At 41.8% G+C, this 26,622-nt stretch overlaps 1 long non-coding RNA gene across 1 annotated transcript in view; it reads right to left on the minus strand.

Annotated features, from left to right (window-relative positions):
• Positions 1-26,622, minus strand: part of LOC135224631 (uncharacterized) — an 85,584-nt gene that overhangs the window by 14,534 nt on the left and 44,428 nt on the right. The window contains exon 2 of the long non-coding RNA XR_010316788.1: positions 18,544-18,682. This is a non-coding gene — a long non-coding RNA (uncharacterized LOC135224631). The remainder of the gene's footprint in view (positions 1-18,543; positions 18,683-26,622) is intronic.

Genomic DNA, 26,622 nt, shown 5'->3' on the forward strand with positions numbered 1-26,622 from the left:
GACGGCCCGGAATTCCACGGCCGCCTGCCCCTACGGGCCGCGGCCTCTTTGATCTTTGCTGGCCGCTGTTGGCTCGATCCCAGATAGTCAGCAGGGAACGAGAGCGTCTCTCTTTCTCTGCTCACGGATCTAGAGCGAGAATCTCGTCTAGATCTCCAAGATGAAGGCTCCCTTAAGACAGAGGTAAGTTCGTCTTTATTAGCATTTGCATCGTTTTCGAGCGTCGGCGAGCCCGGCCTCGGCCTTCTATCCAGACGGACACTGCCTTCCACGAACGTATCCGCCGAGGTTGCCAACTCTCTATTTTTTGTACTTTTAATAGGAGCCTTATCGTCCTTCGTACGTATTTTGAACGGCCTTACGGGCGAAAACTGGGACCTGCATTCCATCCTCTGCTGCACCTTTCGCCGCCAACGTCGATTTTACCAGAGGTATCGCAGTTTTTGCGATCCGAACTGGCAACTCCGCCTCGGCCGCTAGCTCGCCGGCCGTCACCTCTCTCGCTTGTTCGGACTCTTGCGAACGGCTTCGTCTGGCAACCTTGTGCTTATAGCCACTGATTTTCCGACCTTCTTGCTGACTTGGAAATGACAGTCTTCGTCCGAAGGAGAGGAAGAATTGATTCTTCTCTCTTGGCCCGAGGATCCGCTAGGAACTCCCGAATCCTCCTCCAACGCTTGACTGGCGCTCGCCGTGACGTTATCGGACTTAGCGATGACGCCGAACTAGAGGAAGAAGACGAAGAGGGCGAATCACACTTTTTTCTTTTTGTCTCTATTCGTTCTCTCCTCTATATCCTGTAACTTCTGCATTACAGTTTGCATTGACGAATCAGAAGGCGTATTAGCGTCTGGGTGCAGGCGAAAAGGCCGAGAAATCGGTCTGTGACGTCATCACGCCTGCCATCTCAGAGTGTGACGTATGTTGTGACGTCATCGCTCTCGTAGGGAGAGACTGAGAGGTTTCTGCTGGTAACCGCACGTTTGCTGCCAAATTACCTCCCACGTTCTGCATCGCTGTAAATACTGAGTGGGATGGAGAAGCAGCGGCATTAATTCCCATAAATTGCAAGCCCGGGGGATGAGGAACATTCAGCGCTGCCGGACCCTGCTGGAACCGTGACGTCATATAATGTGCAAGCAGACCATCCAAGGTTGGTACGCCTGGTAGGCCTAGCGCTGACCACGTACCATCTAACCTATGCGCTTGCGTAGCAGGAGCCTGGAACAAAGATGGCGGATCTCCCCCTCTACTTGCTGGGAACAAAGGAGAGTGCAAATTATTCATAAATTACCCAAGGCCCCTCCTGACGTTTCCGATACAGAACCGCTAGGAGAAACCGAAGGGGTATGAGACAATTCAAAAGCAGGTGGAGAAACATATGGAGCAGCCTGGTTTATTACCGATACAAAAGAAGCCGGTAAGGTTTGGTCATCCAAAGATGGCGTCACCCCCTTTCTTTTGTATTGGCTTTTCCCATAGAACTTCTTCCACTGTTCCACCGACCAACCGCGACAAACAGAACACGGATTAGTAACCAGTACATAGAAATAACGTTTTCCCTGCACCTACTAGCACGTTGGATGAGGATCCGTCGACACCGAGGTTAGGAACCTAGAACAAGGGAAGCCACTGACTCCTGGGCATTTCCTTGTCTCCTCTTCTTGAAGCGGTAGACGATCCCGATGTTGAGGCAAAATTCTCCTATTCCATACACGTATACACTCTTACCACACACTGATCACACTTGGAGAAAGAAAAGGAATGAAAAATAAAAAATGAAATGGATAAAGAACGGGCAAACTGAAAAACCGGCTTTAAATGAGATAGACAGTAACACGTCTTATCTTAAAGGCGGTAGGAAAATAATCTGATGGGTCACAGGTAGCCATGGGCATTCTGGGTATACATGCCCGTGACCTGGTATAGATGCCATTAGTCCCTGGATCTCACAAGTGTAATTTTAATTCTACCGGTTTCCAGCTTGGCGCTAGTAAATCCTAATGTTAAGACCGAAGGTTTGTTTTGTGTATGAACAACTATTATTTGTATTAGTACAAATTTTCAACACAATGATGTATAATACCCTGTGAAATTCAAGTTTCTCTCATTTTATGGCAAATGCACAAGTAACTAAGAGAAAATGTGTATACTATAAGGAATTTTTCTGCTAAATTACTCAAGGATTGCTAGTGGAAAAAGGAGATTGGCAACTTTTCTAGCAATCATTGGGAACTTTTAGTTTTGGAAATCTGGCAACCCTGATTAAGCTACATATGTCCTTTAATATCTAATTTGCTCTACCTCAGAAATAAACTATTTTCACATGTTAACTAAAGGGGAATTTTTCGTTGATAATTTTGTCAGCTCCCGGGCACGAACTTAGGAACTAAGAAATCAGGCCATACCGTGAAGTGCCTTTAACCATACAGGTACCACGAGAGGATATAAGTCAACACCAACTCTCACCTAGAAATCCCTGTCGCGCTCAGGTATTCATCGTTTTGGAGTCTGCATCAACCCTCGACCTTGGGAACTGTGTAGTGCTTTTGTCACACATAGCCAGTTTATGAGTCTGATCACATCACCATGATTCATAATATACTATGCATAAAGCTATAAATGTCCTTTAATATCTAATTTGCTATACCTCAGAATTAATATATATTTTCATATACGTTGAATGAAGGGGAATTTTTCATTGATAATTTCGTCAGCTCCTATGGCAAATCTAGGAACCAAGAAATCAGGACGTACAGTGAAGCACCTTTAACCACACAGCTACCACAAGAGGATATAAGTTAATGCTGCCTCCCACCTACAAATCCCTGTCGCATTCATGTAATTATTGTTTTGGAGTCGGTGATGTGACCAGACTCAAATTGACTACGTGCGACAAAAGTTCCCAACGTTGAGGAGGGTTAATACTGCGACTGCAGCACTCAAACAGAACTCTGTAATATCTCTCAAGATTCGCTACTGAAAAGTTCTCCAGTGAGGATAACAAGGGAGATTCAAACTGATGTGACTGACAGCTCTGAATCTCGTTACAAAATTTGAGAAAAGGCTAAACAAACAGGTCTCCATCCTCCAGCGTGCAGTACATATGAGACCCCAGACAACTCGCCTATACCTAGGCAGATATTTGAGCTAAATGTGACAGTGTTTCTGAGTTTAGACCAATGTCTGACAATCCTCAAAAGTCTCATATAGGATATGTGTCTAACTCCTCAAGGTGAGACTCATGGCCCTCCAGGATTTGAACACCCCAAGAAAGCAAGACTGTTATAGCTTTTCAAAAGCAAGGCAAAAGAAGGAATATCCGAAGCACCTTCCTCAGGGGCACTTTTGGATGCCATAGGGCACTTGACTCCTGTCAAAGAACCAACACGAACCGAGTTTCCTCATACACACTGGAGAACAAACAGGCGCTTTGGGGTGCTGAGACACTGCTTGCACATTCTGCAATTCTAATCCAGACATAGAATGGCACTCAGGCACTATATGTGACCCAGGCATCTGTGGGCACTGGATACAAATCTAGCTACCTGAGCCAAAGAATGCTTTCGAGAAGACAGGTGCTTGGAAGCCAAACTTTGACTCTCTGCAACGGGAAAACAGATGAAAAACATTCCAGGCTATCCCAATGACTGCAGGGCAGAGGAGAACCAGGATGAGGATCCCTAGTTCTCTTGCACGGCAATGGTGAACAAGATACGTCCTTTGCACTCATTTTCAGGGGGCGCAAAGTTTCCAAAAAACCTCCCTGACATTCGGGAGAAAACTCATCCAAACTCGATGAAAAGTGGTACACATCCAAGAATATGCCTTTCCAATGGTGTTTACCTGTAACCTGGGAAATAGCAACAGGTTCAGAAGAGGGGGGAACAACCTGTGGGCAGACCCCACTGACCTCCCTTAGGCTACCAGTTTCACTCCTACCAGGTGTAGGTGAGTGTATCATTGACCTTGGCCTAGGAGAATTAGCAGGCCGGGAAGCCAGTTCCTTCCACTAGGCACTACAGGGCGCTTCACTGACACAGCACCAACACTACAAGCTACCGAACACTCTGCAACACTCCTATTGTCAACAAGGACCTTCACAGATATAGCTGTGTAAAAGACTAAGAGATTCAGCAATAGACTCAAATCTCTTATCAATTCTACTTTCAAGACTAGAAATGGTGTTGGATTTGGAAGTACAAGAGCTGGGCAAAGGAGCGGGTACAGACAGCGAACAGGGAACAAGGTCAATAGAAATTACAGGTTCATCAACATTGTCATCATCATTAACATTATCATCCTGATGGGATTCATGGCTAGCTAAAGATTCACTAATTCGCCTAGCCATCGCATTCTTTCTCAATCCCTTACCAATTTACTATTGTGTCCTTTCAGGGGGCTGGCCGGAACCCTTATATATGAGGGTATAGGGCAAAAAATGCAGTCATAAAAAAATTCATGGAGCTTCGTTTGCCAATGGAGAATACGTATACGAAATATTTCGTAAAAATTCCTCTTACTTTCGTAGTTACAGGGTAATTAGTAAATGTAACTCAATAAGCCAAAAACATTGATCCGTACAAGAAAAAGCAACATTTCTTGTTATCATAAATTTTTATAATTATTGTCAAAGAAATTGTGAGCAATGGCATCTGCAGAGATTCCATGAGGCGGCAGGAGGGAACTTAGTCAGTTTATGGCTTCCAGTGTGAGGAGAAACCTCTCGTAGTGTACACGTTCGAGTTTCACCTCTGACATTCGCTTGCTTTTACGCATGTTTATCTTTGTTTCGGCAAGAATTTCATCATGACAATGAGGAAAAGACTAGCAAAACATCTCGCTAACATACAAAGAAAATTAGCTTTAATATGATTACAGAATATCATAATATACGCGATATTAGCGTAGTTAGCGAAGAGAGAGAGGGAGGGGTGCGTAGTTAGGAACGGTCCCGTCTTGCCTGACGCGCACATCATGCAGTACCCCTGGCTACTATCGTTGAGCAAAGGGATCTTCCTTTATGATAAATAACATATTTATAATAATCATGATTTATTAACATTGTCTTTGTAAAAAGAGTACACTTTCGAGTTTCACCTCTGAACATTCTCTTGCTTTTACGTTTGTTTATCTTTGTTTCAGCAAAAATTTCATCATGCCAAAGAGGAAAATACAAGGAAAACATCTCACTAACATACAGAAAAAAATTTGCTGAAAATAAGCCAAGTTAGTGAAGGAGGGAGAGAGTTGCATAGGAAGGAGTGCCCCATCTTATCTGATGCAGTGCCACAAGCTAAGATATATGAGCAAAGGAATCATCATTTATGGTTAAATTATGAGAAATAACATAGTTTTGGTTTATTAATACCCAAAACAGAAATATGCATTCATAATAATCATTATTTATTAACACTGTCTTTATAAAAATACAAAGGAAAACTTTGAACGCCCGTATCACAAAACTATACTTATTGACCTTCAAAATCTATCTTCTCACTTATTTTAAAGCTATAGCACTGAAATTTGGTAAATAACTCAGAAAGACATTATAGAACAATCAAATCAAGTCCTTTTTTCCAATTTTTTCATTTTTTTTTTTTTTATAAATTTTTGTTTCCTGATTTATAGGGTTTATTTTTTTACCATAATGAAAAATTCATATCTAGCAAAAAAATTACTTTTAGGAAAAAAACTCATTTACTGGAAGTCTACATCAGGTCTATATGTGGGAGTAATCCCAGGTCTTAATATTAAATATCAAGGGAGGAGATAGAATTTGAAAACTGGTTATTTTTGGGATAAATCGCCCTGGCGTCACAAAACCGAAGGTCAGAGGCGAAAATCATGTGCAGTCTGGAGATGTCCCAAGTCACCTTATCAAGTGGTATGAATATCAAAGTCCCGTCCTTAAAAAATGGCATTAGCCGGCGGCCCCCTTAACCCTCTTACGCCGACTGGACGTATTTTACGTCGACATTTTTTGTCTCCCGTGTGCCGACTGGACGTATTTTACGTCGACTTACAAAAGTTTTTTTTAAAAATCGCGGAAAAATACTTATAGGCCTACCAGCCTAAAACTTTTGAATCACGCGCCTTGGGGGATACTGGGAGTTCACGGATCAAGGTGTTGTTTTGTTTACAAACGTTACGCAGGCGCGCAAGCGCGAATTTCTTTCTTGCCGCACTAAAAAGTATCTGTGACACATCTCGGAAATTATTTCGTCACTTTGACATAATTTTTGTACCATTGTAAATTAGCCGTTACATGAAGTATTATATATGAAAATGTGCGCATTTTTATTTAGAATACAACAATAAAATACTCATGATTGTAGCCTTTATCAGTTTTGAGATATTTTCATATAAATAACGATAATTGCCAAACTTTCAACCTTCGGTCAACTTTGACTCTACCGAAATGGTCGAAAAACGCAATTGTAAGCTAAAACTCTTATATTTTAGTAATATTCAAACTCTTCCGAAAAAAATCATACATGCGATTGTGGTAATGTTTGCACCATTTTAAAATTAGCCGTTATATAAAGTTTATACATGGAAATGTGCCGCGAACTTTCCAACGCAAAACAAATTACAGTCAGCGCCACTTTGTATTGAGAATTTTTGGAATTCTCAATCATTTTGTTGTTTTTTGGACCCGTATCATATTCTCGCAAAAAAATCGGCCGGGACAAATGACTGATTGGCACATTTTACTTATCCACCCATGCACTACGGTGGGACAATTTCAAAGAGTTAGTACCCAATTGTCAGCCATAAGGAGTGCATTTCTTTTGATGGTGGTCCACATATTTCGTTTTTGTGCTTTGTGTGCAGTGAGTGTTGGCGTCTACCACGCCCTTAGAGTGATGTCTGGTAAAAATACCGGCCATGATAATATTGAGAGAGTTGTTGAACTACATAAAGTTGGTAATAGAAACCGAGAAATTGCCGAAATTACTGGTGTTAATGAGAAGACAGTGTCGTGACTACTCCAAAAAGGGCGTCAGGCTGGATCTGGTGATAACGTTTCCAAACACAAACACGGCGAGGTAGGTCTTTGAAGATTCCTACGAAGACTTTTAAGGCTGTTAAGGCATCAGTTGGACCTTAATCCTTCAATTACTGCAAAGGAATTGAAAGAAAAGAACCCTAAGCTCCTTAGAAATGTGTCTGTAAGGACAATTCAGCGCAACATCCAGAAGCGTCTAGAATATTCCAAGATGAAAGCGCGAGTCAAGCCCCTCATGACTGCTAAGCAACATCGCCATCGTGTTCAATTTGCCAAGTACCATAAGAACTGGGACCTTGTACAGTGGCATAAGGTCCTTTGGACTGATGAACGCAACGTTCTGCGTCAGTGAGAAAAACAAGGCAACGAAGGTTTTTGGAAGTCACGCAACTTCGTCAGCGTGTGACCCGCAGCTGACATTGACTAGCGTTAAGCATCCGCCCTACCTCATGGGCGTGGGGCTCCTTTGGCTATGGTGGTACTAGGGAAGTCTTGTCATGCTTCCTAGATGCCAAACGCTTAATTCTGAGCATTATATTAAGCTGCTAAAGGACAATTTAGCAGTCTTTTGCCAAAACTGGCTTTGAGATCCTTCAGCAGGACGGCGCCCCTTGCCACACCTCAAGGGCATCCAAAAGGTGGCTCTCTGACAACGAAGTTGAATTTATGCATGACTGGCCTGGCCAATCACCTGATCTGTCCCCCACAGAAACCTTTAGGGAATCTTGAAATGCCGCCTTCGTAAGGAGGATATGTCGACAATCCCCAAGGTTGAGATTGTAATAAGGAAGGTCTGGGGGAAAATACCCCTTGCCCACTGTCAGAACTTGGCTGATAGTCTTCCACAGTGACTCCAAAAGGTCATCAAGTCCAAGGACTTCCCTGTCAGGAAGTAGCAATGATGGCATAAGTGTTAAAGTATTTTTTTTTAATTCTTATGAATTAAATTTATTTTTTCTGCAAGGTAATTTCTCTCTTCTCAGTACAAATGGCGCTGACTGTACAACTAAACACAACCCATGGTTGTAGCTTTTATCAGTTTTGAGATATTTTCATATAAATAATGATATTGCCAAAATTTAAACCTTCTTGGTCAACTTGACTCTACCGAAATATGGTCGAAAAACGCAATTGTAAGCTAAAACGCTTATATTCTAGTAATATTCAAGCATTTACCTTCATTTTGCAACAAATTGGAAGTCTCTAGCACAATATTTTCTTTACGTCCGCGTGGTAACTCTTCCGAAAAAATCATACATGCGATTGTGGTAATGTTTGCACCATTTTAAATTAGCCGTTACATAAAGTTTTATATATGAAAATGTGCGCAATTTCATGTAAAATACAACAAAAAATAATTGAAGGTTGTAGCTTTTCTCATTTTTGAAATATTTGCATATATAAATCACGATAAATAGAAAAAAAACCACGTTCGGTCAACTTTGACTCTACCGAAATGGTCGAAAAACGCAATTGTAAGCTAATACTCTTACAGTCTAGTAATATTCAGTCATTTATCTTCATCTTGAAACAAATTCGAAGTCTCTAGCAAAATATTTAGATTTATGGTGAATTAAAAAAAAAATCTTTCCTTCCCTCCGCGCACGGATTCTCCGCCACAAATCTCTGAAATGCGTACGTCCCATTCTCAGAATATTTGCTCCGTTTCATATTAGGCATTTCATAGAGTTTTATATATGAAAATGTGCACAATTCTATGTAGAATAAAACTAAAAATATTTGAAGGTTGTAGCTTTTCTTATTTCCAAAAAATTGCATATAAAAAAATATATATAAAAAAATTTGACTTTCGGTCAACTTTAACTCGTCAGATATGGTCAAAAACTGCAATTGTAAGCTAATACTCTTACAGTATAGTAATATTCAATCATTTGTCTTCATTTTTTGAAAGAAATTGGAAGTCTCTAGGACAATATTTGATTTATGGTGAATTTTTTAAAAAAATATTTTTTTACGTCCGCGCGTTACGAATTCATGCATTATTTTTTGTGATAATATTTTCTCTGTGTTTTTTCTTTTATCGTTTTACAATGTGTTATATACCAAAATGATCGCAATTTAGTGTACATTACAACGAAAAAAAAAATGATAGTTATGATACAATAAAGTTTTATACATACTTACCTGGCAGATATATACTTTAGCTATTGACTCCGTCGCGCCGACAGAATTTCGAATTTCGCGCACACGCTACAGGTAGGTCAGGTGATCAACCGCGCTGCCGCTCGGTGGCAGGAATTGGAACCATTCCCGTTTTCCATCATATTTTTTCTAAACCATCTGTCTCCTGAGGGGAGGATGGGTGGGCAATTAATTGTATATATCTGCCAGGTAAGTATGTATAAAACTTTATTGTATCATAACAATATCATTTTTATACATTCAACTTACCTGTCAGAAATATACTTAGCTGATTCACACCATTGGAGGAGGGTAAAAGACAGCCAATAACTGATTTAAACAGAAATCACAACATTCGTTGTAGGTAATAATTAAATAAAACCTTGGTTCCTACCTGTTTAGACTGAAGACTTCATGATTAATAACCAGGAGTCTGCTTAGTCTCAAGAGCCTCAGCGAGAAATTGATCTATTGCTAAGAGTTCTTGTAGGTCTGCCAAAGGGGTCTTATCCACTTACTTGGCCGATCCTATTAAGGGCTATGTCAAAGGGTTTCAATCCACTTATATGACAAGTACCTTTTTTCTAAGGAGCACAATACCGATCCCGATCACCTTAACCTAACACCATGTTATTTCTAAGATTGCAAGGAATCATCCCCAAACCCCTTGCAAACAACCAAAAAACTCAAACACAATTATCTCACTCAAACACAATTATCTCACACATCACTTAATTACGAACAATATAAATTCAAAATTTAAATTTTTTGTACAACCCCGCTTTAAAGACCCATTCAAGGCCTCCTACTGGCAGAAGCAACGGCCGCCTGTGCGACATCAAGTGCTCATGCCAGCAGAAAAACCTTGATACTGTCTCAAAAGGGAGGTTCATGCACAGAATTTTAGACAAAGCCTTTAGTACAACTCCGCTTATAAGGCACATTCGCAGTTCCTTACTGACAAGGGTAACGGCCGCCTGTGCGACAACTAGCACCTTTATCAGTAGTAAACCAAAAACCTGCCTCAAGGAAAGGGAAGATTTACGTACGATCAAAGACAGTCTCCCATAGTATAGCCCATCCTGTAAGATAAACTCACAGTTCCTTACTTAACCAAGGCAACGGCCGCCTGTGCGACATCCAGCCGTCATGTAAGAAGAAACTTAGAGCCTAACTCAAAGGTAGGGGTTTTCATAAACAAATTTTAATCTTTTCAGTTAAGGATCGGTATGCATCCCTATTCCCAGCACTGTATCCGCAGACACGAAAGGACCCAGAGAGAAGCACTTTTCATAGGTAATCCTAACATCTTTAAGATAGTGAGATGCGAATACCGAATTGCATCTCCAATAGGTCGCATTAATAATATCCTTCATAGACATATTCTTCTGGAAAGATAATGACGTTGCCACAGCTCTTACCTCATGAGCTTTTACTCGCAGTGACTTATAGGAATCGTCTGCACATACACTGTGAGCTTCCGTAATCACACTTCTAACAAAATATGACAACAAATTTTTGGACATTGGCCTTTTCGTATCCCGCACTGCGCACCAAAAACTTTGTTTACATGCCCGAAGCTCTTCTTTCTTTTTAAGATAGAACTTAAGAGCTCTAACTGGGCATAAAGTTCTTTCAATTTCGTCTCCCACCAAAGTTGAAAGACTTTTCACTTCAAAACTCCTTGGCCAGGGTTTCGAAGGGTTTTCTTTTTTGGTAAAAATAAAGTTGTTTGGAAAGCACAGATAGCCGCGTCTCTTTTAAAACCCACTGCGAGAATCTAGGGCATGGATTTCACACTGATTCTCTTAGCGGTAGCTAAGGGCTATGAGGAAAATACACTTTCTCGTCCAATCTCTGAACGAGGCACGGTCGGGAGGTTCAAACTTTTCTGACGAGAGGAACTTGAGTACTACATCCAGGTTCCAGCTTGGAGGAACTGAGGATATAGATTTAGAGGTTTCAAACGATCTTATTAAATCGTTTAAATCTTTATCTTCTGCCAAATTCAATCCTCTATTTCTAAAAACTGCCGAGAGCATGCTTCGGTATCCTCTTATGGTAGAAACTGAAAGATGAGCTTCCTCTCTCAGAAATAACAGAAAATCTGCTATATTGGTCACAGAGGTATCGGAGGAGGACAGTTTATTCTTCCTACACCATCTTCTGAACACATCCCACTTCGATTGGTATACCCGAATGGTTGACGATCTTCGGGCCCTAGCAATTGCTTTCGAAGCTTTGCTTGAAAAGCCTCTCGCTCTGACCAATCTTTCGATAGTCGAAAGGCAGTCAGAGCGAGAGTGGGGAGGTTTTGATGGTACCTCTCGAAGTGGGGTTGTTTGAGAAGATCTATCCTGTTTGGAAGAGATCTTGGGTAGTCTACTGTCCATTCCTGTACCTCTGTGAACCAATCTCGGGATGGCCAAAACGGGGCGATGAGTGTTAGTCTCGTCCCTGTTGATGCTACGAACTTTTTCATCACTACTCCTAGCAACTTGAATGGAGGGAAGGCGTAAGCGTCGAGTCCCGACCACTCCAGTAGCATGGCATCCACCGCTATCGCTCTCGGGTCTTCGACTGAGGAGCAGAAGTTGTCTATCCTTTTTGAAAGGAATGTCGCAAATAAATCTATTTGTGGCCTTCCCCACAGGTTCCACAGACTTTGACAAACTTGCTCGTGTAAAGTCCACTCCGTGGGGAGAACTTGATTTGTTCTGCTGAGCCTGTCTGCTCTCTCATTCTTTTCTCCTTTCACAAACCTGGTTAGGAGTGTGATGTTCCTCTCCTCCGTCCATGACAACAGGTCCCTCGTTATCTCATAAAGGGAGAACGAATGCGTCCCTCCTTGTTTTTTTATATAAGCCAACGCCGTGGTATTGTCTGCGTTGACTTGGATCACTTGATTCTTTACTTCTGATTCGAAGAATCTGAGCCAGGAACACTGCATATAGTTCTTTGGCGTTTATATGCCAGTCCTTCTGTTCTCTCTCCCATCTGCCCGACACTTCTTTTGCCCCTAGAGTCGCTCCCCATCCCGTCTCTGAAGCGTCTGAGAACAAGGTTAGGTTTGGGCTCTGAACCTCTAGAGACACTCCCTCGTTCTTTTTTAGCGGAAGCAGCCACCACTTCAGGTGTTTCTTCGCTTCTAATGATACAGGAAAAGTGTCCGACAGACGTCCCTTCTTCCAAGTCCACGATTGTTTTAGGAAGAATTGTAGTGGTCGAAGATGAAGTCTTCCTAGGGACACAAATTGTTCTAGGGAAGAAAGAGTACCTAGAAGGCTTAGCCACTCTCTGGCTGAACTCTTCTCTTTCTTTAGAAAGGACGTGACTTTCTGCATCCCTCTCAAAATCCTTTCTTGGGACGGAAAAGCCAGAAAATCCCGAAAATTCATCTGAATCCCCAAATAGACTAAGTCCTGACAGGGGATCATCTGCGATTTCTCGAGATTCACGAGTAGTCCTAATGAATTCGTCAACTCGAGTGTCTTCCGTAGATCCTCCAAACATTGTTTCTGGGATTTTGCTCTTATTAGCCAGTCGTCTAGATAAAGAGAGACGTTTATACCCTCCAGATGTAGCCACCTGGCCACGTTCCGCATCAGGTACGTGAATACCTGCGGAGCGGTGGAGAGGCCGAAGCACAAGGCCCTGAACTGAAAGACCTTTCCTTGTATCACGAACCTTAGATACTTCTTCGACGATGGGTGAATAGGAACGTGAAAAATAGGCATCCTGCAGGTCTAGAGAGACCATCCAGTCTCCCTTTTGCAGGGCTGAAAGCACCGAGGCAGAAGTCTCCATCGAGAACTTTTTCTTTTCTACATAACGATTCAGGGAGCTCACATCCAAGACTGGTCTCCACCCCCCCGATGCTTTTGGTACTAAAAATAGGCGGTTGTAAAACCCCGGAGAGGAAGGATCCTGAACCTCCTCTTTTGCCTCCTTGTCTTTCATCGCTATCACCATCTGAAGAAGTGTCTCTCTCAGCACAGGGTCCTTGTACTTCGCCGACAGTTCCTTTGGAACTTTTGACAAAGGAGGTTTGTCCTGAAAAGGTATGATGTAACCCTTTTCCAAGACTGCTAACGTCCAAGGGTCGGCTTTCCTTATTGCCCAGGCTCCTACAAAGTTTAGAAGTCTGGCCCCTACAGAAGTTTGGAGGATTTTGCTGCTACTTTGTTTTCTTAAAAGCCCGAAAGGAAGACCTTCCTCGCTTCTCTGTCGTCTTCCTTTTTGTTGGAGGTCGAGAGGCGGAACCTCTCCGAAAGGGCACTACCGGAGTACGAGCAGTCTTCTTAGCCACTGAAACCGCTGGTCTCGCTTTCTTGGTAGATTGAACCAAGAGATCTTGGGTCGCTTTTTCAGCCAGCGACTTCGCAATATCCTTCACCAAGAGAGAAGGAAAAAGATACTCCGATATAGGGGCATACAACAGGGCTGACCTCTGTGAAGGCTTTGGTCAGGAATGAACTAAACAACGATCTCTTCTTCACTACTCCCTCACCGAAAAGAGATGTCAATTCTCCTGAACAGTCTTGAACCGCTTTATCCATACAGGATAAAATACTATGTAGAACTTCGGGTTCCAAATCGTCAGGTTCTTTCGCCTTTTTGGCCAGCACTCCAAGGGACCAATCCAAGAAGTTAAAAACCTCTAAAACATGAAAAAGTCCCTTAAGGTGCTGATCCAATTCCGACATGCTCCAATAAGCCTTCGCTGAATTCAATGCCTGCCTTCTTGATGCTTCGACTAAGCTAGAAAAATCAGCTTCTGCTGAAGATGGTAGCATAAGACCCATCGCTTCTTCCATCTTATACCAAATTCCTTTCCTCCCTCCAAGTTTACAAGGAGGAGAGCAGAAAACTGTTTTCTGAGCCTCCTCCTTCACATTCAACCATTGTTTAAAGATTGAAGAGCTTTCTTCATTGAAATAGCTGGTTTCATTTTCAAATACGAGGACGACTTAGGAGTTTTTGTACTCGAAAACAAAGATCTCGGAGAGGGAGGAGCTGCTGGGCTTAGGGAATCTCCAAACTCTTGAAGAAGTAAAGACGCTAATACCTTGTAATTGGATACGCCCTCATTATTCGGGGTTTCTTCCTCGGACACGTCTTCCAACTCCATCATGGAAGGAGAGTGAGTTCTTATATGGGAATCTTTTCCCTTAGGAGATGTACTCCTAGAAGGAGAGAGGCTAACCGATCTAGAAGCTCTCTCCTTCCTATCCAATAATTTCTCTTGAGATCTTGAAGTAGATGCCTTCGATGTACAAGGTTCTTTTTGTGGAGTTCGATCCCCTTTATCCTGAATCGGGCTCTTATTTGCAGGAGAATCGCTATCCGAAGATATTGCATGCCTCAATAAATATCTCCTCCTAGCAACTTCCAGCTCAACTTGCATTCCCTTATCAGCTGGCGCCACGCGCCTAGTTGTCTCCTCGCGTGCGGCTGGCGCTTCGCGTCTGGCTGACGCCTCGCGCCTGGTTGGCGCTTCACGCTCGGTAGTTACCTCTAATACACCTTTCCTACTCCCAAAAGGTAGTTCTTTTATGCATAAATCCATCTTCTTGTCCTGATGTTGGTTTGCGCTTGACCAGATCCTCACGCCTGGCTGGCGCTTCTCTCCTAGCTGACGCTTCGCGCCTGGCTGGCACTTCGAGCCTGGCTGGCGCTTCCCGTTCGGCTGGCGCTTTTCGCCTGGTTGTCTCTCCACGAACTCGTAGCTTCGTGGGTCTGTGAAAGACCGACTCTTCATCCTACGAGGAAACTTCTTTCCTAGGAGGTTGATAGTAAGGTGTCCTCGATTTCTTCACCGGAAGATATTTATCCTTTCTTCTGGGAGGATCTCGGGAAAGAACCCCGACCAGGGAAGCAATGGACTCCTGCATGTCTTTCAATATCTTAGTCGTTTCCTCCCTTTGATCTAAATGAGAGGATCCTTTCTCCATTCTCGACGACTTAGCGGGAGAAGGCAAAACTTTTGCTATCTTATCCTCCATCGGGGAATCCTCCGAAAAACGTTCCGGACTCGAGTTAATCCCAGTCTCTTCCCAGATCCTCTTCAGGGGACGAGAATGATCCGCCGATCTCCATCCTCTTTTGGGTGACGAATTCTCGGATGACGAAAAACATTCACGCTTAACGCTTTTTCTAATACGTTCTTTGGCAGTCTGGGATGTCACAGAATCTGCCGAAGAGACGTCTGACTGGTGGGGATTCTCCATAACCTCCGTACGGCTTTTGACATTTCTTCTCCTCTGGGCTTGGGAGCTTGAAAGAGGTCTAGGCCTGGGAGCGTTGTGAAGCCAGTCAGACGCCTCCTCCACTTCACTGGGGACATTTACATCACTTTCCACAGCACTCAAATTTTTCTTACCTTATATTGCAGCCATTTTACGCTCCATTTTCATAAGCGCTGCTTTAAGGCTTGCGATTTCCGAAGCAGAATCAGTAGGATCTGCATTAGGAGAAAATCCTGAAACATTAGAAGGAGCATTCATAATGTTAGAAGAGGGTACAAAATTACTCACCATTTCACGCGAAGAAAGAGAGCTAGGCTTGGTTTTGGAAGAGGACTTCCTTAACCGGTCTTTCTCTAACTTCTTCAAATATGAAGTTAAAGACTTCCACCCTTCAGCACTCAAACTCTCACATTCACGACAAGTGTTATCGATCGAGCATTCATACTTCCTACATATTCTATCTACAGACAGTATGAGGATCAACCGAAGCTTTTGGCATCCTCACCTTGCACCCTGCATTCACACACATTCTTACTACACTTCCAGAATCAGACATCATGATGAAAAATCCAATAACGGTCCACAATAGCGTATACCAATACAACAATCCAAATACGTCACCAAAGGTCCAAAACAAAGATCAATTGCAATCCAAAAAACGAAATCCAGCTGGAGATACCAACAACGATGTTACCAGTATGATGGAAAATATGATGGAAAACGGGAATGGTTCCTATTCCTGCCACCCAGCGGCAGCGCGGTTGATCACCTGACCTACCTGTAGCGTGTGTGCAAAATTCGAAATTCTGTCGGCGCGACGGAGTCAATAGCTAAGTATATATCTGACAGGTAAGTTGAATGTATAAAAGTAACTTGTTACCTTTAACCGTTTTGCGCACAGCGCGATTTGAATACAATTATATATGAAATTTAGTTTTTGCGCTATCATATATCGCATTATTTATATATGATAATGATAATTTTTTTCATTTCTGATGGTTGCATACTAAACTTCAGGCAATGACAAAAAAAGGAGCCAAAAATGAACTCTTAATCTTGAAAACTAAGCGCGCTGTGATTTTTTGAAAAAAATATTTTTTCCGCTTCCGCGCTCACTCCGAAACCCCTCTGGCATACGGGAGACAATTTTTTATTTACCGCTCCGGCGTAAGAGGGTTAAAGTCTTTCACTTTTTAATATCCCAATCCTTACATTCACTACATCTTACTTCTATTGAACATATCTGTCCCCTGCAATCTGTACAAACTGAGTGAGAGTCATAAGATTCCTTTGTCAGTTAAGTATTACAGCCCTTGCTGCAATACCTAAAGCTACAGGTACTTAAGTTTGACATAAGTCCAGTCCGAAAATCATCATAATCGGGAAAGTCAAAACTAATCAGTGTCAAAAGAGGTAATAATAGAGCCTAACTCTACCTAATTGTGCTGTAAGGCTATACAATTCAGGAAAACTTCAACAAACACGATGAAATGTCAACTATAAAGAAACAAACTCCAAAACAAAGCTGGAGCTAACAACTGTTGTACAGCCATCAGCTGGCAGTTACCTAGCCACCAGAAATAGCGTGACCCATGAATTTCAAAATTCCAGCAGCCGATGTGCAGAAACTTTTAGCTATGTAATTACTTGGTAAATGAAAAAGGGGATGTTCTAGGTATGGAAGACCAAGAACGAACCCATCACGCGGCAGGACCATGCCACCATGCTTCCGACCCGAGAACGTATTTATACCTAAAAAACAAAAAACGGCAAAACACTGTCTCAGGGACGGAAAAAACCAACTAACCGTAAATACTGAGTACTTAAACTTAGCTGCTGCAATAGCTGCACGCTCCATAATCGAAAATCCGAAGAAAAGGGAAAGGGCACAAAATACACAGAGAGAAAAATAGCACTTGTGACTCGTGCGAGCTAACTGAAAAGGATGGCCACCAGAGGCGCAGCAGTCGGCAGCATGGGATGGAGTAGTAGTAGTACGAGCTGCTCACTCTGTGGGTCGGCTCCCCTCTTGGAGGGATTTGGTAGTGGGAGATTTCTATTGGCATTTGGCTCGTGGTTGTGGTCTCACTCGCCTAGTGTTCATACCGACACCCTCCTGGAGGGTGAGCGAGTCAGTTATACTGACCTTTTTCTTTTATTTTATTTATTCTCTGGTATGTGTTAGTACATTTACCCTAGAAATAATAGATTAAAGGATATTTCGCTGGCGACACGAGCCAATCGCCCAGAAATAGATTTTTCCTTACGTCAAAAATCCCTTTTTTATTTTAATTTTGCCCAGACTTTTTTCAACACCCTATTTAAAGGATGCTGGCAGTCATTCTATTTGGGTAGGTCACTGTAATAATGGTATGTCTTTTTCACATTCAGTACTGGCAAACTACTCCTACCCATTTACCCAGGCTTGGGAGCAACTGCCGATGGGTCATTAACCCACCGAATTTTTTATCCTACAAGTTAACTACCATCAATACAAAACATAATGGTAAGCAGGCAGTGCACAGCTGTAAACGGGTATACTATATGCAATTTACATGGAAATAAAGAATAAAGTGGTGATTACATTTTAAATCACAAAAAATATCCACTATGTTGAATACTTCAAACAAAAGAGGATGACGAAAAATATGGTCCAAGGAATGTGTCAAACAGTTCACTCTCATGACAATAACACTGAGGAAGAGTAAACAGTAGTAAACTACTTCTTAGTCTTTTTGCTTAACTAATAATGGCTCCTGGAGTACAGCTAGTCCATCACTGGTAGTTAGCGTTAATTAGTGAGAGATTCAGCTTTTCTACCTTTGGCAGACAAGTAAAAAAAAAAAAAATGGAAGTCAGTACTAAGGGGAAATACATACATACATATGGCCCTGTCTATGATGTTCAGAGGCCTGAACATTTAATAAAAGTTACCATATTGATATCAAACTACATGAGCAACTGACATAAGGTTCTATTACTGCACTGCTGCTTTTGTTTTGGTTATCCCATTTAGAAGAATTTGCATACATTACATATGTTCTTATTCCCACACCATGGAAACTGTCCCTAAGATTAACACATGCCAATTAATATCCCTAGCAATTTTTTTGAAATTTACAAAAATCCAAGAAAACTTACGATTCTGGTGCTGTGCTTTGCATTGCCTTAATGCTTCATTAAAGCCTTCACATACAGAAACATCAGACTGTGTTTGGGCACATTGCAAGAACTGTTTAATTTCCCAGGCACAAGGTCCTTGAGGTTCACTGGGCCCACTCTGTAAAATAAATAATAAATTGTTAACTTATTTTTTATTCTACACAGAATTTTACAATACTGTTACTAGAAAATTATTGTACTATTGAAACTGGGTGATCCACAAATTTTATATGTACCAAATTTACTTTTTCCTTTTATTTTCCATTTCAGAATATGTATTGCAACTAAACTATTATGAATGCCACATAAAACACTAATTGTTGGGCTGTTCCTGATTTGCATTTTCTTTTGATAAAGATACAAAAAAGGAATGAATGAATTTAAAGAAAAGAAAAACCTATTTAAAATTATTTGATCAGCTAGATAACTTTTGCAATAATTATTATTATAAATAAACGTTGGCTACCTTAACAAAAGGACTTTGAAACGCCTTCCAAAATATGTGTTAAAAAATACAAATAGTACACTTCTTATATTGCTGAACAATTATTGTGAGCGCAGACCATTTCTCAAGGCCCAAAAGACATTTTACAAGGAACTAAGTATGCAAGGATATATAATGTGCAACTTTCTCTTGTGTGTCACAGTAAGCTTACAGTATAAATGCTATATCAATTGGAAAATGAGAAAGTACAGTATCAAGATGAACGACTATTCAAAAATTGTGCCCCAGGTAGTAAGGACTAGTTTCCCAATACAGTGGTACCTCGAGATACGAAATTAATCCGTTCCGAGGCGGCCTTCGTATCATGAACCGCATTTTACATGTAAAATGCCTAATCCGTTCCAAGCCCTACAAAAACACCCCAGTAAATTATATTTCCAGGCCTACAACACATGTTCAAGGGTTATGACACCCATCCGACGGAAGAAATATGACTCCAAAAAGGCAAAATACTGTACATACTTGAGTAATATTCAACTGCATGTAATGTACGACCCCATTTTTACTGCATATATTAGGACTTGTATCTCTTTTCAACTAATGAAACTCCCAAACAGTATAATAACCATTCATTTCTATTCTTTATTCTATCTTTACCTAATGGAGATACCGAGTTACTGACAGCTATAATGAAACATACGTAATATTAAAACAGAAGAAGAATTCTAAAAAATACGTATTTGTTGGCTTCGATGATAGCAGTCTGATTTATTTTATATTTTATGATATTAATTTATAATTTTTTTTATTAAATGTATTGCATGTACTCATTTCAAATAATTATTAAGTAACCATTAACTATATAAAAAAAAAAAGAGGCTTCCAAACTTCTGTTTACATCCAGCACTTACGAGTATCGAACGATCGCCAAGCAATCACTTTTCCTAGTACACAGTAAGCCATAAATTTTCATTATCTCTCTTCAACTACTGAAACTACTAAACAGTATAATAACCATTCATTTCTATTCTTTATTCTATCTTTACCTAATGTTTTTTTTTTTTATTAAATGTATTGCACGAATAAGTTTTTCAATTTACAGCATCCTTTTACCAATAGAATACATAAAGCACAAGGGGTAGATGCTGACCAATAGGAGAGCAGGATCTTATGGGGTGACTAGCATCAGGAACCAATGGGAGAGCGGGAGGATGGTGGCGAGTTTACTCAGTTGGCGGCACGCGAGTTTTAAAATTGTTCTCGGTGGTTCGGGCGAATCTCGGGACTTTATAGCAACAACCTTTCGTAACTTGAGCAATTTTTGTATGTAGAGACATAAAATTTTTCGTATTTGCTTTCGTATCTCGAGTTTTTCGTAAGTTGAGCCTTTCGTATGTCGAGGTACCACTGTAATTGTTCCAGCATTATGAGAAGGATCTTTGGTGTCGATTGTTACTAGTCATTTAGAATCACTAAGACTTATGCAACAACACAGTTGCAAATTCCAATTTTCATAAAAAAAATTTTCTTACATATATTCTCTGCATAATAACAAATAACTTATGTGTGAACATTCCAGCCATAGGATAACAGGATGTTTTAATTTCTGTAAAGACATTTTATCAATTAAAAATCTGGACTCCAGCTTGTTGTGACGTGCCAGCACCATTTAGTCTTTGATAAGTTTTCTGTTTGCCTTTTTCATAATTCATCTAAAAATGTGTAGTGGAATTAAAATAGAAGTGTTTACTAAAATATACAATTAAAAATTCCACCCATTGCATAAGCATGGAATACCTAAACTGCTTTTTCCCCTCTGTTGTTTTTAATGAATTATTATTATTAAAATTATTTTTATTGTTATTATTTTCATTATTATTACAACCTATTTTCCCTATGTTGTTTATAAACTATCATATCATTACTAAATAGTTTACCAAACCACCAGCTTAGAATTCTTACTCTCATGGCCTGCTTAAAGAGTACAGGGAGTCCCTGGCTTACGACATTCCGAGGTTACAACGATTTTCAATTATATTCTTCATAAATTATTTCCAGGTTTATGACGCATGTTCCAGGGTTACAATGCTTATGACGCCGAGCTGACGGTAGAAATATGACTAAAAATGCAAAATAATCAATATTTGAAAGTTTTTTTTAATGAATAATGCAATAAAAAGGCAGTTTACACAGTTTTTAATACACCCAAAGCATTAAATGTAAGGTTTTCTTAGGATTATTGATGATGTTCTGGCGTACGACGATTTTTGGCTTACAACGCGTCTCAAGAACAGAATCCCGTCATAAGCCGGGGACTGCCTGTATATGCTACTAATGAATATAATCATAATTATTATATTGCTTTTACTGTATACATTACACCCTTATTTAATATACAGCAACTTTCTAAAAATTCCATAATTACATATGTTACATGACTGCGATGAAATTTCCTTCAAGCATTTGTTCCAGTACTTGACGTAAATTGTTGAGAGATTCGATACCTATACATGTTATTGGTTAAAAGACATGTTATTGGTTGAAAGCTGAATAATGAAAAAAGGGATTTTGACGTAAGGAAAAATCTATTTCTGGGCGATTGGTTCGTGTCGCCAGCGAAATCCCGCCCTGCCCATCCCATCGCTCAAGATTGTCTGCTAACTTCAGGATGGCCACCAGAGGCGCAGCAGTCGGCAGCATGGGATGGAGTAGTAGTAGTTGCTGCCCACTCTGTGGGTCGGCTCCCCTCTTGTGGGGATTTTGTAGTGGGAGATTTCTATTGGCAAGCGGTTCGTGGTAGTGGTCTCACTCGCCATAGTGTTCATACCGACACCCTCTTGGAGGGTGAGCGAGTCAGTTGTACTGACCTTTTCTTTATTTTATTTATTCTCTGGTATGTGTTAGTACATTTACCTTAGAAATAATGGATTAAAGGATATTTCGCTGGCGACACGAACCAATCGCCCAGAAATAGATTTTTCCTTACGTCAAAATCCCTTTTCTGGGCTCAGTTCGTGTCGCTGCGCGAAATCGTACCAGAGAAATAGCACAAGATTGTAAAGAATAAAAACAAATAGACAAAAAGGGTCTCAAATAAAAGATAACATAAAATAAAGAAATATAATTGCTAATAAATATACATATACACAATGATACAAAAATAGAAATATTACTTAAATTTAACTTAATGCTAATAATATTTCTTAAAATTAACTTAAATTTAACATATATACAGGGCTTACATGGAATATATGTTGAAATCAGTATCTGTGTATAGATATTATGTACAAAGAACTCAAAGCAATTATAACAATAACTTGAATAGAACAAACTTCAATAATAACATAAAAGGGAATGTATATGACTTAATATACAAAACCCGTAACCATTGTAAATACTATGTGTCCCCTAGCATAAAAATAAGGGGATCACATCCCAGAGATCATTATATACAATCAATTGTGAGTGACCCTAGCAAAAAAAATAAGGGGCACCCACTATACCATCCTAAGAGCAGCTAAGACTCAAGGTAAACGTAGATGAACATGGCAGGTATAGACGAACTGTTGGGTGAGGTAGGTAGAAAGGAGGACTGGATCTTCTACTAAAGATTAAGCAGAGTCGGGGGAAAAGGGGGAAACTATGTTACCCGCCGCAACTGCTGAAAATTTCAGAGCTTCCAAGGACTTTAAGTAATGACGTTTAAATACTGTCGGCGATTTCATCCAGTATATTTTTCAAGTCATCGAAATTCATATGTTGGAAATAGTTAATTGAGGTGGCTACTGCCCTGACATCATGTGCTTTAGGGAAGGAGTCAGGATTGGCTTGCTTAATAAAGTACAGGATCTGCTGCCTGATGCCTTTAATAGATAAAGTACCACCTTTTTCTCTCTTAAAGAGAGGACCCGATGAGGATGAGGAGGTCCTGGACAGAAAGGCTCGTAAGGTCGATACTGGGCAAAGAGAAATGTCTTGTGGAAGGGGTACAACCTTCCATGGTTCCCACCTCATCAAAGGATCTTCATTCTTTGCTATAAAACTACGTTCCGGAGAAAGTAGCACTTCCCCTGTGGGAAGAAATTTAACATGATCCGGATCCTGGATAATGCCGACAGTTCTGAAATTCTAGCTCTAGCTCCGAAGCCAAGCTTAATAAAAATAGAGTTTTTCTTAAGAGCATTATAAATGAACATGTGTCATTATCAGTTTCTGAAGCCAGCTTTAGAACATCATTTAAGAACCATGATACTGATGTAGGCCTTACAGAAGGTCTAAGTCTAGCACAAGCCTTGGGAATAGACGAGAAGTAGGAGTCTGTCAAGTCTATGCTGAAACCAAATTGAAAAATCTTTTTCAAGGCTGACTTGTTTGTCGTAATAGTGCTAGCTGCTAAGCCTTTTCAAATAAAGACCTGAAAAAAGGATATAGCTGAATTGATTGTCATGATTCTAATATGTGATTCTCTCAGGAAGGTTGCTAACTTTTTTGACTGCAGCATCATACTGTCTCAAAGTTGAATCTCTTATCAGATTCCAAGAAGAGAATATTTTGAGGATCAATATTCGCATCTCTTTTAGCTGCAAACTTCATGAAATCCATAAAGTTAGGGTTTTGAGAATTCCTGAGGAAGCGAACACAGTCTTCGTTTGTAAGACTGGGAGAGCCTGGGATTGGGAATTCGAAGAGGACGAAGACCCAGTTCCAGAATTAGGGGATACCAATTGCTCTTCGGCCAGTCGGGGGCTACTAGAGCCACTTGACCCTTGAATGTCCTGAGTTTGTTCAGCACCTTCAGGAGAAGATTCACTGGAGGGAAGACATAAATCTTCTCCCAGTTGTTCCAGTCTAGGGCTAGGGCGTCCGTGGCATAGGCCTGAGGGTCCAGGTTGGGGGCCACATAACATGGGAGTTTGTGGTTCGCTTGGGATGCGAAGAGATCCACTTGTAGACCTGGGACTCTCTGAAGAATCCATTGGAACGAACTGTTGTCCAGTGACCATTCCGACTCCAGAGGAACTGATCGGGATAGAGCGTCTGCTATGACGTTTCTCACTCCAGCTATATGGGTGGAGGAGAGGTGCCAACTGAACTTGTCCGCCAGGGAGAAGATGGCTATCATGACATGATTTAGATGACGTGATTTGGAGCCTCCTCTGTTTATACAATGGACTACCACTGCGCTGTCTAAGACTAGCTTTATGTGGGAGTTCTTTGGCGGACGTAACCTTTTTAGAGTCAAGAACACCGCCATTGCTTCCAGTACGTTTATGTGAAGCTGACGGAACTGGGGTGACCAGGTTCCTTGAACCTTCTTGAACTGAGAATATCCTCCCCAACCGCTTAACGAAGCGTCTGTGTGGATGGTAATCCCCGGAGGAGGAAACTGAAGGGGTACTGATACTGACAAGTTCTGACTTTTGCCCAAGGGCGTAGATGATTCCGTAGAATCTGAGGGACTGAGGATAATTTGTCCCTGGACCTGACATTTGCTCGTGAGCGCCAGATTCTGGTTAAGTCTTTCAGTTTGGCTTTCATCAAGATGTTTGTCACTGATGCAAACTGGAGTGAACCCAGAATCCTTTCCTGGGTTCTCCTTGACGCGAGTTTGTGTCCTAGAAATTGCTTTACTGACTTCGCTATTTCTTTCCTCTTGGCTGATGGAATCGACAGAGTATGGGAGGATAGATTCCATTGAATGCCCAGCCACTGGAAGTTTGACTCCGGAGTGAGTCTTGATTTGGTCCTGTTTATCTTGAAGCCTAGATATTCCAGGAACCGGATTACTTCCAGTGTTGCTTTGTGGCATTCCTCGACTGTTGGAGCCCAAATTAGCCAATCGTCGAGATACGCTACTACCATAATCCCTTGCGATCTTAGTTGTTGGACGACCACTTCCGCCAACTTCGTGAACACCCTGGGTGCTACGTTGAGGCCGAAGGGAACTACCTTGAAGGAGAATGCCTGCTCTCCTATCTTGAAGCCAGATACGGGCGAAAGTGTCTTTGCAATAGGGATATGATAGTATGCGTCTGTAAGATCGATAGAGGTGGTGACGCCCCACGGGAAGTAAGGTCCGCACCTGCGAGATGGTGAGCATCTTGAACTTGTCGCAGCGAATGGCCAAGTTTAAGCGGGACAAGTCTAAGATTACCCTTCTTTTTTGTGAGCCTTTCTTTGGAACGCTGAACAAGCGCCCTTGAAACTTTAATCTGTTGACTCTCGCTATTGCTCCTTTCTGAAGGAGGTCCTCCGCATACTCCGTCAATTCTTTGGATGGAAGTTGGCGGAAAGGTCTGGGTGGGGGCGGATTCGCCACCCAACTCCAACCCAGGCCTTTCGACACAATGCTTTGTGCCCATTTGCTGAATCCCCACCGGTGGCGGAAGAGAAACAGCCTCCCTCCTACCTGGAAGTCCTCATTGATGTTGGTAGCCTCCGCGGCCTCCCCTGAAGTGCTTTCCTCTATTAAGGGACCCTCCCGATCCTCTCTGACGAAAGGATCGCTTACCTCTGCCTCCCTTACCTGAGCGGTCATACTTCTGAAAGGCCTGGCCTTCGAACACTTGGTTGAAGGCTGGGGAGACAGCGTAAGAGGTGGAGGGTTGAGGCTGGGGGGAAATCACATAAATAGGCTGTGATTGAGCCTTGGAGGTAGAGGGTTGGGCTGCCTGCACCAACGGAACAGTCGAAACAGGCTGGGCAAATCGTTGCTGTTTCTTTTGGTAAGGCTGGAAACGTCTGGGTTTCCTCTGAGCCTTACCCCTGACAGCTTGATCTTGGCGTCTCTTTGCGGTGAGACCCCAACGATCCTTAAGGCTTTGGTTAAGCCTCGTAGCCTCTGCCTGGACCTCCTTTACCATAGCATCTGGGAAGAGGTCTGCTCCCCAGATGTTTGATGAAAGCAACTTATTCGGTTCATGCCGAATAGTTGCTTCTTGGAGGACATGTTTCCGACAGTTTGTTCTGGCTGTGGCGAACTCGAACAAGTCAGACTGCACCGTTTGAGTCAGTGACTTGGTGATTAGCTTGAACAGTGGCTCGGAACCATAAGAAATGGTAGCCACCTCAGTCATGGCCATGGTGTTGAGAGACCTGGCCAGCCTAGACTTGGCATCAAACTCTGCCTGAATGAGGCTATCCGGAAGTCTAGGCAGCTTCTCACCAAACTGCTCCATAGCACAGTCCGGTTTGAGTTTGCCCGCAGAAAAAGTGTTGGGCAGGTCTTCCCACAAATCTCCGGTTGAGGGAAGTAAAGGAGATGTAGGGTCCGCTTCCTTTAGCTGCGGTAACGAGTCCCCCTTTTGGGCCGCTGGGATAGTGACCGTAGCAATCTTTGTCAGGAAAGGAAGCGGAGTACCTTCTTCCATTGTGAAGATTGTAAATGGACTCTTAAACGGCTGTATCTTAGTGTTTGAACAGTCCATGTCCTCTAAGCACCTGAGCCATTCTCTTTGAGCCTGGTCACGTGAATAGAGGACTGTCTCTTTAGGGACCTTATCATCTCGCGTCATGGCAGCGGCGGTGAGCCTGGCGTAGCCGATGAACGGCGGTTGGAGATCTTCCGGGTAGAACTCGAAGTCCTCAATCCTTCGAGTTCCACATTCCGGGAT

The sequence above is a fragment of the Macrobrachium nipponense genome, chromosome 12, assembly GCF_015104395.2.
Source record: "Macrobrachium nipponense isolate FS-2020 chromosome 12, ASM1510439v2, whole genome shotgun sequence".
NCBI lineage: Eukaryota > Metazoa > Arthropoda > Malacostraca > Decapoda > Palaemonidae > Macrobrachium > Macrobrachium nipponense.